The sequence below is a fragment of the Rousettus aegyptiacus genome, unplaced genomic scaffold, assembly GCF_014176215.1.
Source record: "Rousettus aegyptiacus isolate mRouAeg1 unplaced genomic scaffold, mRouAeg1.p scaffold_m13_p_2, whole genome shotgun sequence".
Lineage (NCBI taxonomy): Eukaryota > Metazoa > Chordata > Mammalia > Chiroptera > Pteropodidae > Rousettus > Rousettus aegyptiacus.
In genome coordinates this window covers 99,943,210-99,957,381 of record NW_023416295.1, presented here as the reverse complement: position 1 = coordinate 99,957,381, position 14,172 = coordinate 99,943,210, and the positions used below count along the sequence as shown (strand labels likewise).

Below are 14,172 nucleotides of genomic sequence, written 5' to 3'. Positions count from 1 at the left end.
CATTTAGTTGTTAATGTAAAGAACCAACATCTTGCTTCACACATGCTTCATACAGGAAGAATCTGACAAGTTAAATGATTTGTTTTTATTTTCTTTCTCTAAAAGCTGTTGCATTCACATGCTCCCTGCCTTCCTAAGCGATTTCTGACTTTCACATCACCAGCAGCACTACTCAAAAACCTTCATGGCATGTGGATACAGCTGTCTTTCTTCTGAATTCATAGGTCAAATGATTTAGGTCAACTACCTGGGTCCTGACTGGTATTAGCCATGGAAGTGGATGTCTTAGGGTTTCAGTCATGGTATGCTGGCTCTGAGTGCTGGATTCCAAGTTACAAAGGTTTTCATATGTTCTCTAATGAATGTACAGATGCTCCTTGACTAACGATGGGGATAAGTACTGACAAACCCATTGTAAGTTGAAAATATTGTAAGTCGAAAATGAGTTTAATACACTCAACCTAGCGAACATCATAGCTGACTTAGCCTATCTTACCTTAAACATGTTCAGAACACTTAGCCAGCCTCCAGTTGGGCAATTATCTTGAGTTTCATCTCGAGAATAAGTGCCTTCCTTTTTTTACTTCTCACCAGAAGTAGAAGACACAGTTTTGTAGACATGATAGGATATGAAAACAAAAAAAATGCAATATTCAAAAAATTCTGACAACATGTTACTATAGAGTAGTATCTGTTGTTTATCCTTGTGATTTCATGGCTGACTGGGAGCAGCCTCTCACTGCCACTGCCAAGCATCATGACAGAGTATCCTACTGCATACTGTTGCCCAGAAAAAGATCAAAATTAAAAATTTTAAGTACAGTTTCTACTGAATCCCTATCACATTTGCACCACCACCGTAAAGTCAAAAAATTGTAAGTTGAACCACGTAAGTTGAGGACTGTCCGTAGTGTTCATGTATTTTTGACAAGCAAGGCACTCTAAAGCCCAGGATTCCTGGGGTCTTTTATTCCCATATACCTCAGCTTGTTCAGGCCTTTGGAGATTATCACCAAGATTACTGTAGTAAACTACTCACAGAACAACTTGTATCCAGAATCAAATTTTTCCTTCTGTCTCATGAACATACTTTACTGACATAGATAAGCTAAGAATCCTGACTGATCATTTTTTCCTTATTTCAAACCTGAATTCTTAGACCACTTGCAAATAGATAAGATAAAGCAAAGAAAAACATACTCAAATGTATATGTGGCTAATGAGCCACTCATATTTCTTCGCCTCCAGTGTAACATGCCAAAACAGGAACTGACTAACTTTGCAGAAACAATAGTGGTCTGATTCCAACTACTGACAGGTGAACAGTATTTGAGATAGAAATATTGCCTCATGATTAGTACTTATCATCATTGTATAGCTGGGCTCAGCAGAAAAGCATAAAATAATAGCCAATATTAATTGAGCATTCATTATGTGCCAGGAACTTTGCTACGAGCTTTATATGTATTATCTCATGTGATCCTCCCCATTGTTTTGGAAAGAGGTAATACAATGAATCTTCTTTTAAAGATGGAGGCACTGAGGCTTCAGAAGAATTAAGTAGCATGCCTAAGGTCACACAGTGTGGAAGTAATGACAATGGAATTTAAACTCAGGCTGCGCAACTCCAAAGCCTGTATATTGAAACACTATTTCAGCGTGCTTGTTTATTCAGTGTCCCAGAGGGATGGGAGGGTCTGGAACTAAGTGAGACAAAGACAGGGAAAACTAAATCAACTGCCAAATTGTACCAGGAAAAGCAACCACCAATCCAGTATAGCAAGGCCAAAGGGACACAATGACCTTGTGTTTGTTTGGGCTGGTTTCACTTCCAAAGAGTCATGGAAGTAGACTCAAGTTGAAGTCAAGGAGTCATGGAAGAGAGTTGGTGGGTTGATATTTAAACAAAGACCAGAATCTGGGGTGATGCTCTCGATGGACTCATTGGGATGGAAGAACAGAACTATGACCTAAAAGGATTCAGAAAGAGAAATAACATTAGTGGGCACCTACTATGTGCTAGGGCTTTCCCATATCTCTGCTCATTTAATTATCAAAATGAATCTGCTATGGAAGCATTTCCAAAATAAGAAAAGAGGCAATGTAATTTGTCCAAGACTAAAAGCTAATAAGAGATAGAAGTGAAAAGGCAAATGTAGATTAGCTTGACTCCAGATTTGGGATTCTAAATGTGTTGTGTTGCCTGTAAAATGCCCTTCAGGTTGTGAGGAAAGGCCTTGACTCAGGGCATATATGCATATGGTGGTACTGGCAGTCAGGACTAATTAACTCTGGAGTCCGCCCATGGGTGGGCCTCACAGCTCTATACTTGAACCCTAGGGTAAGACTGACTCATAAATTCTCCTGGGTTTGAGTCCAAGGACCTCAGTGGTGGGGCAGCTTATGGACAACATGCACTGAGTTCTGTTCTGTTTGTAAGGACTGTCCTGGGACACTTAGCTTATTTGTGCTTCTAAGAGAGATCTTTATGGTGCATTCTTCCAACCTAGAAAATCCTTGAAGCTCTTGAAGCTATGCCTCATAATACCTGTCCAAGATCAGACCACACCTAACAGAAATACTTGGAACTCATAAGGTTCTTGGAGGAAATAAAGACATCACATTACCAAAACTACAAGCGTGAAATAAAAATCCATTAACGATAGGTAAAAATTCCTTTAGAGGAAAACAAAAGTTGGGGATTATAATAGATTTTTAATTGAAGAATGACCAGGAACAATGATGAAAGGATGCTTATGGAGTATAATAAGCACATCACTTTGGGTACATAAATAGAAAAAGTGCAAGAACTAGAATCTGTAAACAAAAATAAATGAAGTGCTTGATTCGGTTCCTGACTGTTCCACAGTTGTCTGAGATATTCTCTTTTTGAACTGGGTTTCTTCTTTGCCTATAAAGATAATCTGTCCCTCTCTATTCTTTTTAATTTCGACATTGATTATCATCATCATAGCCAAGGTCATGAATACTCCATGACTTATGCCTACACAGTCATGAGCTCCAAAAAGGGAATAAAATGTGTGTGTGTGTGTGTGTGTGTGTGTGTGTGTGTGTGTGTTTGTGAAGAGGAGGAATCCTTTTTTTCTATTGGAGATGGACAAATTTGACAGTCAATAGAAAGAATATGAGGCTTTGTACATTAGTGGGGGAAAGAACATGGAATTTAAATCTTAGTTACATGTTTAACCAACATAGTGCATGCAAGGCACTTCAGAAAGTATTGAAACAGAGAAGACACAGTCTTTGTGTCCAGCAAACTCAAAATATAGTGTCAGAGATAGAGGTGAACAGCTAGCAATCAAGTCAGAATAAAATAAGAGTTAGGACACAGGTACAAAGGATGCACTGTGAAAGCAGAAAAAAGAACCCTTGCTGAGAGGAGTGTCATCAGTCTTGGAAAGAGGGGAGAAAGTCATTTCAGGATGAATAAACTAGTAAATAAGTTCAAAAGTTTTCAGTGAGAGAAGAAAGAGGAGAACCAAGAGAAGGTGGTGCCATGACAGCCAATAAGCATACTCAAACGTCCTTCCTCAACACATCATTTATTGACCCTACTTCTTTCAACTATTTGTCTGATTCTTTCCTGCCCTGCCTGTATGGCCAGGGTTCTCACTGCTTTTTTTTGTTCTTGGCAAAAGGAGTCTTTAACCCCTTTAGGTTAAGAATGTGTTCTTTCCTGTTTTCCTCTCCTCTTACAGCTAAAACTGATTTCACTGAGAATCCCGATGCTCAAGGTTTATCCATGAGATGTGATCTCCATTTCAATGTGCCTGGGGAACCAAATAATAACCATGACATCAATCAAACTTCTTCTATGGGGCAGGCACTGCTTAAGTGCTTCATTAGGTATGCAGGTGTGGGACTCAGACTTAAAAGTGGCCTTTAATTATCCCCACCTCCTAACATTCACACCCTGATACTTCCCTTCGGAATTGTAATGGTATTGGTCTGTATGACCAATGGAACATTGCAGAAGTGATGGTATGCCACTTCTGAGATGAGTTATAAGAGCCTGCAGCTGTCTCAAGTGTTCTCTCTCTTAGATCCTTCATCCTAGGGGAAGTTATGTTAAGAGTAGCCCTATGGAAAGGCCCCAGTGGTAAGGAGATGAAGTCCCCTGCCAATAGCCTTGTGAGTGGGCTTGGTCCTTCAGCTCCTGTCAAGTCTTCTGGGACTGTAGTCCTTGCCAATAGCTTGACTGCAATTTCATGAGCCAAAATCATCCAGCTAAGCTAGTCCTAGATTCCTGACCCTCAGAAACTTAAGACATGATAAATATGTTCTACTTTAAGCTCTAAGTTTTGGAGTAATTTGTTATGCAGCAATTGACATCTAATATAGTACATACATATGTATTGTTTTGCCATTTTGAGGTATAATTTAACTAAGATAAAGGCACATATCTGAAGCATTAAGTTCAATGATCTCTGACTAGTCAACGATCACAACCATCACCAAAACAAGATAGACATTTTCATTACTCTAGAAAGTTCCCTTGTGCCCTCTTCCGATTAATTTCCACTCATCTCCTACCAGCAGAAACTACCATTTGTTTTTTATCACTATAGATTAATTTAGCCTATTTTTGAACTTTGCATAAGTGGAATGATGGAATATATACTGTTTTGCATCTGGTTTATCATAATGTGTGCGAGTTTTTTTTTTTTTACCATAATGTTTTTGACATTGTGTTTTGACATGTTCTTACATGTAACAGGAGTTTGATCCTTTTTATTTTATTGCTGAATAGGATCCCATTTTATGAATATTCCACAATTTATCCATACTCCTGTGGATGGACGTTTGGGTTCTTTCTAGTTTTTAGCTGTTGTGAATAAGGCTGCTATCTTTCTACACATCTTTTTGTGGTATTCTCACTTAGGTAAATACCTAGGAATTAAAATATTTTTTAATAGTATAGATGCACATTTAACCTTATAAGAAACTGACAAAGAGTTCTCCAAAATGTTTGCTTCATTTTACAGACCCATTCGCAATGTATGAGAATTCCACTTCTTTCACATTCTTTCCAGAATTTGATATTGTCAGACTTCTTGATTTTAGCCATTTATTGGGAGTGAAATGGTATCTCATTGTGGATTCAATTTGCGTTTTCCTGATGAGTAAGGATTTGGTCATCAATATTGGCCATTTATCTAAATTCTGTGAAGTTTTTGTTCAAGTTCATCATTGTCGCCACTTGGAACTTGCACTGACTTAGGTGCTGTCCTACTTGTCAGATGCCTCACTTAACTTGATTTGGGCACCCAAATAGGCCAGAGACTTAGGCCTATTTTATGGAAGAAGTCTACCCCTTGGTCTGAACTCAGTCAAGCTTTAACATAAGCTCCTCTCTTCTGTTCTATGACTCTAGCTTGTCGATGGCTCTTTGCGATTGACCTTCTAAACTGCTCTTAGCCCTGCTATAAACTCTTACCTTAAGAACTATATTTATATCCAGAAGATCAGTAGTCACCATTTATTAAACTCACCTTATGTGCTACACACTTTACATATATCATCTCTTATCCTAGATTAACTAAAAGTACAGATGATATTATTTCCTTTTTTAGCTGAGGAAGGTGAGGCCAAAACCACAAAGCAACAGGGCTGAGATATAATCCATATTCCTTTATCTCCCAAGTTCTCATTCTTTCCATTCTAGTTCACCTGCTTGCTGCCTGCCCAGGCCAAGCACAAAAAAACCATGAGCCTGCTGGCCCAGCCCCCAAACCTCAGCCTAAGACTGGATTTCTATTCTAGAGACCTCTAATTTAAAATATACACTTCCCAGTCAGAAAAAGCAAATGAGGGTAGTGTATCAAAGACATGAGGCAAAATGATGCATTTATTTACTGGGTTGAAAACTTTTAGACAGTCTTTCCCAAAACACCTTCTCAATTGAATTCCTCAAATATTTACTGAGCACAAACCATGGGCTAGGCAGTGCTAGGTATTTTGTAATAGAAAGAAGAAAAGAATGAGAGGAAATAGATACAAATAGAAGTCTAGTTGCACATAATAGACTATCAACATTATACTAGGAGTCAAATTGGAAAAGTGATTAGTTTTACAGGGAGTGCAGAGGGATGTTGTTCTAGATATTTATTGGCCATGAGGGTTAAATATGAGGAGTTATATAATCTCTGCCTTTTCATCAATACTGAATAGCTAATAATTATACAAATGTGTATTGAACTTTGTATGTGTTAGGCACTGTCAATCAGTTTACCTGCATTACCTTATTCCATCAGCACCATGACAGATGATAAATTGGAGGTATGGAGATGTTAAAGTAACTTGCTTAAATCCCACAGCTAGTAATTGGCAAGGCTATAATTAAAGTTCAAGTTTTAGTTTCCAGATATTTATCACAGGGTTTTGTTGTAGACTGAGTGAGGTAAAACAGGTAAAGTGCCCCAAATATGGTATGTACCTGATATACCACAGCTCTTCCTATCATTCCTAAATCTCACCCATGGAAGATACTATACATGTGGTTATTGAAGGACTAGCTCCATTTTGCAGATGAGAACACTGAGATTCAGAGAAGTCAAGGTCACAGCTAAAAAGAGGAGAGTTTTCCGGCTCAAAATCCTGTGCTCAGTGCAATATTTTTCTATGCAACCTTTGAGTTGGGAGTTGTATTCCTATGCAGGTCAGACATCCAAATAAAAATATTAAGAGAGGCCTAGTGTAGGATAAAGTTGAATTTGGTGATCTTTAGGGTCTTTTTTAGCTCAAAAACACCACATCATTTTATTCTACTCCTCTACCCAACATCAGTTTTATCATTAAGCTCAAAAGTTTGGTCAAATCTAGGCCATTCTACATCAGTTAGAGCTTTCCTATTGAAAAAATAAAATTGAAGTGAACCAAGACCTAGCCTGTCCAAAATATTTAGTTCCAAGAACCCTGCTCTTTGTGTAAGATGATGATTTACTTGCATCATTTTTAAAAATATAAGACAACAAAGTCATTCATCTGTCCATCCAACTGTCCTTCCATTTGACCACCTATTAATTTATATACTCTAAATATTTATTGGTCACCTCTTATGTTCCAGGCATGGTGCTAGGTACCAGAGCTGCAATTGAGACTTAGACCCTGCTCTTATAGAGGTTATAATGAGAAATATGGACAAAAAAGCAAGTTATTTCACAAATAATTATGAGAATAAGTGCTTTATGGAAAACTGTACTAAGAGTGAGCAGAGAGGGTTTCCTAAGAAGAACAGTTTAGTCAAGTGAGTAGGAGAGTGATGGGCTCTGGAATCCAACAAGGATTCTCAAGTCTTGTTTTTCCCGGTACCAGCCCTGAAACAGAGGGTCGATTGCTTGATTACCCCAGCTGTAATGTGGTGCTAGAGCAGTACCTTCTTTAGAGGGTTGTTGTGGAAATTAATGAGATAGCACAAGCAAAGCATTTAGAATAATTACTGAACTAGCAAATACTCAACCTGGGATGGAGGGACATAGCTATCCTGTGCTGTTTGGAGGAGCCTCTTTAAGAAAGAACAAGCTGAGACATAAAGGATCAATGAGAAAGGGTGAAAAGAAGTTAGGAGATAAGACGGTAGGGGAATGGAGGGGGGAGATAGGCAAAGGAAATGCAATGAAAATGTAAGGATCCTGAAACAGAAAGAGTATGAATGGGCATGGTTCTCTTGAAAAATAAATAAATAAAAATAAAAATAAAAATAAAAAAATAAAATAAAATAAAATAAAAAATAAAATAAAATAATAAACCAGTGGTAGAGAAGCATGGAAAACCAGCTGGAAGTGGTTGAGATGAAGCTGGAGAGGTCAGAGAACCAGATCTTGTAGCTTTGCAGACAAATTATTTAAGGATTTTGAAATCCATCCTAAAAGTATCCAATCATTTAAAATCGTCCCTTCAACTAGAAATCCCTAAATAGAAACCCAAATATTTCATTTCTTATCTTTAGAGGAACCTATGCTAATTGATGAGTCAGCAAGGAAACAATCAGCAAAATATTTTGGGCTTCTCTGTAAATTATATTCTTTCACATGTGTTTTTATCTGTGTTTTTACTCTCTGTCCCTGGAGCCAATCATTGCTGTCCTTGAATACCAAAGCACATTCCTAAAATTGCATTTCATTGTCAAATGATACATCTAGATAATTCTATTATAGCTTTTAGAGACACATGATTAATTTTCATAATATATCAAGAAGAGTCTTAAAGAAACTAACATTTAATTCTTGTTTAATCCTATTTTCTATTCTATCATTTACTTGGGGCTATAAAAATATGCAGTCTTACTGATTTATCTTTTTTTTTCAAGTTTTTTCTTCTTTCTCATTAGCTTTAAAATTAATGTTATAATTCCCAAAGACATTACAGTTTTCACCAATGACTTTAAAAAAAATAGAAACAAACTGATAAAATAAACTAATCATGGATCTTGGAGTCTTTCATAACCAACTCGAATTTTGGCTCTACTGTGTGACCCTGGGCAAGTTATTTAATGTCCCTGAAACTCAGTTTCCCAAATTATAAGAATAATTACAATAATGCTTCTATTTTATTGTTTTGAAACTATATAAGATAATGTTTACAAATAGATCTAAGTCTAGAGACTAATAAAAAGGAAGAAAAGAAGAAAGGAAAGAGAAAGGAGGGAGGAAAGAAAGAAAGAAAGAAAGAAAGAAAGAAAGAGAAAGAAAGAAAGAAGAGAGAGAAAGAAGAGAAAGAAGAAAGAAAGAAGAAAAAGAAAGAAAGAAAGAAAGAAAGAAGAAAGAAAAGAAGACGAAAGAAAGAAAGAAGGAAAGGAAGAAAGAAAAAAAAAAAAGAGAAAAAAGGAAAGAAAAAGAAAGGAAGAAGGAAGGAAAGGAAGGAAGGAGGAAGAAGGAAGGAAGGAAGGAATGAAAGATAAGAAAGGGGAGAAGGAAGATAGGAAGATTTGTTCAGGAATCATTTAGACTTTTCTCATAATGACATCTTCTAAAAATACGAAGAAAGCTATATTACAAAAATTATTTGGTGCTACAACTTTTTTCAAATGTACTTTGATATACTTATGGGATACATACTATAAAACTATCAACTGTTACTCTTACAAACTTCTTCAACTCCTCTGTTAATTAAAGAATCATAACTTTAAAGTGTCGTCTTTTGGGAGGCACCTCAAATTTTTCTGATACATTTTTGTGACATCAGTAGCCAGATTTTTTTTTTAGACTTGTTGTCTTCTAGAAGTAAAATCAGATTGTGATGCTGGGTACTTAGCATATGTCAGGAGAAGTGATTATGCAGAGTACTGAGTAGAAGTGGAAAAATTGAATGTCATTCATTAGTTCATCCATTCATTCATTCATTCATTCACTCACCAAAGATTTGGATGTCATCCTTAGCAATATCAAAAATTTTATTTTAAAAGGGTCACTTTGTTCCTGACCAGAGACTATAAGGCTAATTAGATGAAAAAGTTATGTTAGTAGCCCAGGTAACCTAATAAAGTGTTCTGAGGTGAAGGTTTAAAAGCTGTATTCGTAGGGAATGGACATTCAAGGGTAATAAGTTAAGTTGACTATAATTATTCATTTGAAATAATGGCATTGACTTCTAGGTTTCTGAGTTTGCTGCTCAAAATTTATGAATAGTATTGATTAAAGTCAAGAAAATTCATAGAAGATAAAAAAAGCCACTGGCTCCTCTGTAGCTACAGATGTAGGAATGCTAAAATAAGGTGTTATCTGACAATAACAATAACAAGAGACAAGCAGTCATTTCCACAATGCCTTCAGTTGTGGTCAGGGTCTCTGACCTAATGGAGTTTCTCTCCCAAGCCAGAAGCAGATGGCCTCAAAATATGCATGGAGGGATCTCCGAACTCCCTTCCTTTTTTCTTTTCACTTCACTTCTGGGATAAAATGAAATGAAAGCACTGTATGTTAGGAGAGGTTCCATAAAACTTATGTGCCTCTCGATGATCTAGATCAGTGAAGAATGGATGTGTTTGAGTGTCTCTTTTGCTTTGTGAATCCTTACTTTATAGGACCAGTGCAAGGGAGCAGGATAACAGGGTTTGATACAGTGAAAAATCTTTCCTGATCATTCCATTTGGGTAGGACACTAAAACAACACTTACATCATGCATTTGGGGATAAAAATACAAATAAATCTCAGTCCCTCTGTTAAACAGACTAGTGGGGAAAATACACAATACAGCATCTGATTAAGTGCAATACAGTATTGTGCATAAGAGGGTATAGGAGTAAATACAGGTGCCAAGCGATCCAAAGGAAGGAGCCATTAATTATATCTGAGGAAAGAGTAGGGGGTCAGAAAAGAGTTTAAAAGGAAATGAAATCTGTACTACGGACTGCCCATCAAATAAATGGGCTATATAAAATCTTCAGTTCTACCAGTCTAGGTTGAGGGAGAGAAGGAAGTTGAAAGTGAAGAATGCCCAGTGCATTTTTAGAAATCTTGACATAAAAGAGGTGTCTTTCTATGTATCCCACAGAGGAAATCATTTCCACATTGTGCTTATCTATGAACTCAATGCACCTCTCTGGAGAGACAATCCTAGTTTCAAAGCTGACCACAATATAAAGAGAACAGGAAGTCAGACATGTGATTTGAGAGGCCCTCCCAAAAACTTTTTAGCTCTAAGTCAGTGTTTATTGATGCTACTTGCCAATGCCTTAAACATATTCTTTCTTTCCCTTCAAAAACCATTATTATTTCCTTTCAGGCCTGCAATAGCTAGGTCATCCCTCAATAAACATAATTTTTTCCAGAAGTTATCGATATTTCAGTTAACATTTGGCTGAAGGGTGGCAAAGGAACTATAATTAGAAATAGAGCATCACTGTTCTAATTGAGTAGTATGAGATATGCGTGATGCGTCTCCTTCCCAGAGCAAAGCCTACCCATCAATCACATATGGGAAAATAAATACTACAACCAGAGTGGAAAGAACAAGACTAAAGTCGTGAACATCATTTTTAGACTTTAAATGGTATTAGCATAAAGGCAAGTGCATTTTATTTTTAAGTTAACTTAGAAGGAATTTAGAAGGCATCACTCAAAACTACATGAGGAGCTAGAAGGATTTTAAAAAATTGTCTATAAATTGAATCTTGAAAGAAAAACTGGGGACAAATATGTGTATCTGAAACCCCTTTCCAGGAAAGTCAGAATTTCTAAAAGATCCTGAGTTAACCCATGGGTGCCAATTAAAGTATGGGCATCTGCAATCACATATTACTATTTAATATGTATGACTTTCATCTATTTTTATGTAACCTCACCAGTCTGAAGTATGGAAATATTTGTGCTTCCTATTTAAAATTTTTATAAGATTTTGTTGTCTATTTCAGGGTTATTTTAGTGGTCTTGTTGAAAAGAAACATATCTGTGCATGTATGCAACATTAATGCCAAAAGACAGTGTTAACAAAATGCCCTCTGTAATATCCGAATCAATGTACCAAGACAGAACTGCTTGATTCTATTATTTTCAAGCTATATGCTTCATAGTCTTTTCTTTATTTTTAAACTCCTGCTTCAAAGTCAGCCAAGGAAATGATGAAAAATTATTTCCTATATCACACAATACTTTAAAAATGTCTTTTCTATATGCAGCTCCATTCCTTATTTACCATGCAATATTCAGTTCTGCCTCTGCTGGCCTGGGACATCTTTAGACATTTATTGGAAAACTGCCTGTAGGGAGAGACATAAAACAAGACTTTGACCTTGATCCTCTGACAGTAAAATCATTATCAGCTTCACTGAAGAGAAACCTTTATCTCTGTTTCTCACTCTTATTCATCCTCTAGATTCTCCTTTTATTTATTTGTTCTCTGTGCTCCTCTTTTTTTTTTTTTTTTTTCCTGATCATCAGTTTGGGAGACATAGCCTTTACAGAGGGAAAGAATATCAATTCTAAATATGTTTATTGAGCATTTACTATATGCTAGGCATTGTGTGAAAGATTGGAGACACAAAAATAGAAAAGTCCTAATATTTTTCTTTTTAATTCCTACTTCTGTCACCATATAATCCCTTGGTGAGTCTTGTTCAGAGTAATTCCAAAATATTTCAATTGTATCTGCTTTTCTCCATTTTCTTCTGCTCTTGACATCATCTTTTGCCTGGAGCACTGCAAGAGTTCCATAACTGTTTCTGTGTTTTTGCTCTATCCCCACTCAAACTTGTTTTCCTCACAGAAATCTGAGGGATCCTCTAGACATATAAATCAAATCATGACACACTCATGCTTAACTTTCTTCAGTGGCTTGATATCAACTTTAGAATAAAACGTAGACATGTGACCCCTATAGGATATTGTGGGATCTGACCCCTGACCCCTCTCTAACTTCACCATAAGCCTAATCACCTCATGCTTCATCTCATCTCATTACTGTACATCTTTCCTTTTAGCTGCTATTTTATGCTGCAGGCAAATCTCTCTTCCTGGAACATTCTTCTCAGGCCTCACTCACACAGGACTCCTTCTTATCTTTTGGTCTAAGTTCAAATGTCCCTATCAGAGAGTCCTTCTTAGACTGACCATATAAAGTTGCTCATTCTGAACTTTCAGTCAAGATGGCGCAGTAGGTAGTAGCTGTGCTCATTGCCTCATGACCACATCAAAATTACAACTAAACTACAGAGCACCCATCATTGGGAGTCACCTGAGGTCTGGCTGAACAGAAGTCAGACTACTGGGTACATACATAAGAGGCCACCTAGAGACCAGTGGTGAGGGGAGGCCACCAAAACAGGCTGGTCCCTCAACCATGTGTGGCAGTTGAGAATTGAGAAGAATATCTTGGCTGAAGAGATCTGGAGGAGCGATGAGTTCCAGACCCACACTGTGCTTCCAGCCCAGGGTTCCAGTGCCAAGTAGAGAAGTCCCCACAACCTCTGGCTATGAAATCCAGTAGAGATTGCAGCTGAGTGAGATGGAGAGCTGCGGGAGTTGCAGACATTCTTCTTAAAGGGCCCGCATATGGACTTACTGATGACTCACGCACTCTGAGCTCTAGCACTGGAAAAACTAACTGAAGAATTCCAGGGACATACATGGAGGAACTGAGTTATCTGGTTTCAGGGCAATGGCTGGAGAAGCAGCTTTCTCCTAGACAGAAGTGCTGGCAGAAGCCATTGTTTTTTTTGTTGAACCCTCACCTCTCCCAGCATGCAGACGCAGGTGGCTCCCATATCTAAGTCTCCATCAACCTGGCTAACACTGATTACCTTGTCCTAGTGATTCCCTGAGAACCCTTCGTAACCAACTTGAAGGCCCACCCAATCCCCCTCCAGTGGCTTTTCCATACAACCCTAGGAAGTGCAGAGAGTCCAAAACAATATGAAACCAAAGAGGCCCACTATAAGAAACATCATCATTAATATGCCAAAGGTTAAGGATAAAGAGAGAATCTTATTTTGTTTGGGGGGGGGATTATTACTTATTACTATTTATGCTTACAGCACCTGGTCTTCCTAGGTGGTCTCCCATCCAAGTACTAACCAGGCCCGACCCTTATTAGCTTCTGAGATCAGATATCAAGCTTGTTCAAGGTGGCATGGCCATAGACCATGGGCCATGGCTCCACTGGAGCTCAAACCCAGGATCTCCTGTGTGTAAAGCAGACATGCTAATCGCTACACTATGGAACCATGTCCGAAGAGAAAATCTTAAAAGCAGCAAGAGAAAAGCAGTTAGTTACCTACAAGGGAGCTCTCATAAGACTGTCAGCTGATTTTCCAACAGAAATTTTGCAGGACAGAAGGGACTGGCATGAAATATTCAAAGTGATGAAAAGCAAAGACCTACAACCAAGATTACTCTACCCAGTAAAGCTATTATTTAGAACTGAAGAACAGATAAGGCAAGATAAAGTTTGGTGGTTCATCACCACCAAAACAATATTACAAAAAAAAAAAAAAATGTTAGAGAGACTTCTAGAAGAAGAGAAGAAGGAAAAAGAAAAAGAAAAGAAGAAAAAATATATAATCAATAAAATGCCAATAACTACATATCTATCAACAATTATTTTAAATGTAAATGGATTAAATGCTCCATTCAAAAGACATTGCATGGCTGAATGGATAGAAAAACAAGACCTTTACATATACTGCCTATGAAAGACTCACTTCAGATTGAAAGACA

The 14,172-nt window shown here is 37.4% G+C and overlaps 1 pseudogene; it reads right to left on the bottom strand.

The window, feature by feature from the left end:
- Positions 1-13,481: 13,481 nt before the first annotated feature.
- Positions 13,482-13,597, bottom strand: LOC118614221 (annotated as a pseudogene).
- Positions 13,598-14,172: the final 575 nt, after the last annotated feature.